The sequence below is a fragment of the Lactuca sativa genome, chromosome 3 (assembly GCF_002870075.4).
Source record: "Lactuca sativa cultivar Salinas chromosome 3, Lsat_Salinas_v11, whole genome shotgun sequence".
Classification (NCBI taxonomy): domain Eukaryota; kingdom Viridiplantae; phylum Streptophyta; class Magnoliopsida; order Asterales; family Asteraceae; genus Lactuca; species Lactuca sativa.
In genome coordinates this window covers 53,403,904-53,407,320 of record NC_056625.2, presented here as the reverse complement: position 1 = coordinate 53,407,320, position 3,417 = coordinate 53,403,904, and positions in this window count along the sequence as shown.

Below are 3,417 nucleotides of genomic sequence, written 5' to 3'. Positions count from 1 at the left end.
ACTTCCAAGCACCAGAAGCTGTCCCGACGACCTCGATTTCCGCACCCGAGCCCCCGACGAAAGATCTATGCTGTAGAGATTCCCGAGAGCCCGAAGACGCAACTTTCCGCGGTCGAAACTCTGCTCAACTCTAGCCTCTCTCTTCAAACTTATCGAGTGATTTCATACCCCTACTTTTCAATTCTTTTCACGTTTTAGGGGGGGGGGGGGAATACAAGTACATTACAAGTTAAAGTATCATTTTATAAAGATAATTATAACATCGTTCTTATAGGGTTTTGATACAAAATATCTTTATGTTTAAAGGGCTATTATATCACCAAGTTGTTCTTACTACATGGAAACATACTTTTTGAGAAACTATAATGAGTATAGTTATCAAGTTATTCATACATTTTACATATACATCTTGACAAATGAAATACTTTCAAAAGAAGTAAAGTCTTTATTATCGTAAATCTGTTTATACCGAGTAATGTGAGACATTCAAACTTCAACGTACTCGTATGTATGCATTTCAAGTCCTGTATTATATACCATAATATCTTGGAGGGAGAGTGTGATACTTGTGTATAGATCTATACGGGATTGACAACCCCGCACCTAAACTATTAGCTATAGTTAGACCGGCAGGTCTGGGGTGACAAATGTCATAACACTACAACACCTGAAGAATGTTTTTACAGGCCGTCAGTGTCAATAGTATGGTTATAAAACTCACATAAAAGTATAAAAACAAGTTTGATTTACGAGATTCTTATATACATTCAGTTTTCCCACATCATTTTTAGCACAAAGTTTATCATTATTATTCAAGTATGGAACATACTAACGCACACCAACTCTGGAAACTTTTCAAACGATTTATAGAAAATATTGGATTTTCTGAAAAACCTCGTTCATCGATTTACTACTAAAAGGACATACTTTTCAATGCAAAATACTTATGAACTCACCAACTTAATTGTTGACACTTTTTCGAAACCACTTGTATTTCTCAGGAAATCAGTAATACAGGTAACCACCAGCTTTTGAATAAGGAACGCTAAAGACGTTTATCATTAAACATTTATATCATCATATTGTAATATTCTTTTGCAAATATGTATAACGCAACAATATACGTTTTTATTATATATATATGATGGTTGTGTTACTTTCTTTACGATATTCAGTTGTTGTGATACTACGTGAAGTCATCCACCCCCGAATGTTTCCGCCATTCTGGTTTGGGGGTGTGACAGTTTAGATCTTACCTTGATTGTTATGTAGCAATAACAATCTCAAATCCTCCTTGTAATGGCTTTAGAAATCTTAGAGTCACAAGTGTCACTCTTCCAATGGCTCACAAACACCCAGAGCAAGAGGATAAGGAATGATAAGAGAGGAGGCACCCAAAACGTGTAGAAACCCCAAGGAATCAGTTGGCCTCGTTTTTTGTGCCCTAGGGGTCCTTAAATAGTGAGGCTATTAGGGTTATCTAACAAGGAAACCCTAATTTGACTACTTATGTCCTAAGCAACCCATGGACTCCCTCCTTAGAGGCCTTGGACGATTTCTAATGGGTTTCCCCATAGAATTCGTCCACTCTATCCTCTATGGAGTGCATTAGCCCAATATTCAACTATCACACAATCGACAGGTTTAGTCCCCTTTATTTAATTAATGTCTTTTAGCCAAAAAGTTAATTCTTATTAATTCTTGACTAATATTAATTATACAATATGATTTCTCCTTTAATATATTATTCTCATAATATATTAATAAATCATAATTAATCCTCTCTCTCCATAATTCATCCTATTAAGTTGCTTTGGTGAAGGCAACCCAAAAGGACCATGCACCATCAGGTCAAGTACATACCAAAACAGTTATGGACTTAGACACTAATCCAACATGGACTAGGTTCTAAAGACCAACTGATCCCGCTCGATGTCGGAACAGTTATGGAGGCATATCATCAGACTTCGTTTTGTTGATAGTGGCTGTTCCAGGCACTTGAAAGGAGACATCTCTCAACTATACAACATTCAGAACTTTGTTTGAGAGTATGTGTCCATTGCGGGAAAGGAAGAAAGGAAGGGATCACACATGAGGTTAGTGCTTAATGACATGAAGAATTTTCAGATCTGTTCTAAAATTATGCATGCTGTTCTCAGACCTTCTGGATGCAAATTCAATCGGTGAATTACGGTTTGAGTTTTCTTCTTGATACTCCTGAGTTTATTTTACACTGATTCATTTTGAAGTTAATCTTTTATTTTCTTATAGTTTTTCATTAGTAAATATATGGGAAGTGATATCAACAAGTGATAATAGGCAATCTGAATCTGTGTAAGGTACCAAAACTGAATGGTCTAGGCTCTATGTTCGATGCGCTAGTAGGCACGAAAAGTTTAATGGATTCGACTAGGTATAGATGAACTTTAGGAATCTAAAGAGTTGATAAATATTGACTTAGATAGTTCCGTTTAGCTTGACAATATGACGCTTGGGTAGGTTGAGCAGGGAGATATACATGAGAATCTACCGGTCACCTTAAGAAACCCATATCTAGAACTGTGGATTAACTTTTCCTCGATGTACGGATTTTGTCCTTAATTCTGGTATTGACGGGGCGACTGAGAAATTCCAATAAAGTAGGTCTGTAGAAAATTATTTTCTTTCTTTCTTACTATTAGTCATATGTTGCCTCCTCTGTGTGATCGAAAGATCCGACCTGGACTACAACATATGCAAATATGTCTCTCTGCATCTTCTATCTATGCTATTCTTTCTACCAGTTAGCCATATGTTGTCTCCTTTGCGTGATTAATAATCCGACCTGGTACACCGCATATGCAACCTTCTGCTTCTCAATCCCTCTGGAATTCTAGTTAGTCATATGTTTTACCCTCTGCGTGATTGGAAGAGATCCGACCTGGGTGTACAGTATATGCATTATAAATCTATCCTCTCCCCTAATAATTGTCTTCTCACCTAAAGTAAGGAGTATCTCGGAAGTCCTTGATTATTGTGGTATATCAAGAAGCGGGAAACACGTTCTATTACAACTAAAATTGAACGATTTATAGGTTATTTGTAGATCTCGCTGCTCAACTTAGGTGGACAACAATATCCTTGGTCGTCGTCAGATGAATGGTCCTTAGGAAGTTTTATCTAGGAACATAGGATCAACTTGTCTTGTCAATTACAACATGTCCAAAATTTGTCACAATGTTTCTTACTTAGGTGGACCACAATACCGACGATCGACCAGATCTATTCCTGAAGGGGAAGGTACTGACAAATGGATTAAGACTGTTTAACAACTTTGATCCAAATTTTTTTGTTTTTGTTAAATTTGTTCATAGTTTTCCTCTATGCACAAATTTAGGGGGAGTATTAAAAAAAAAATCAAAAATAAAAAAAAAATCA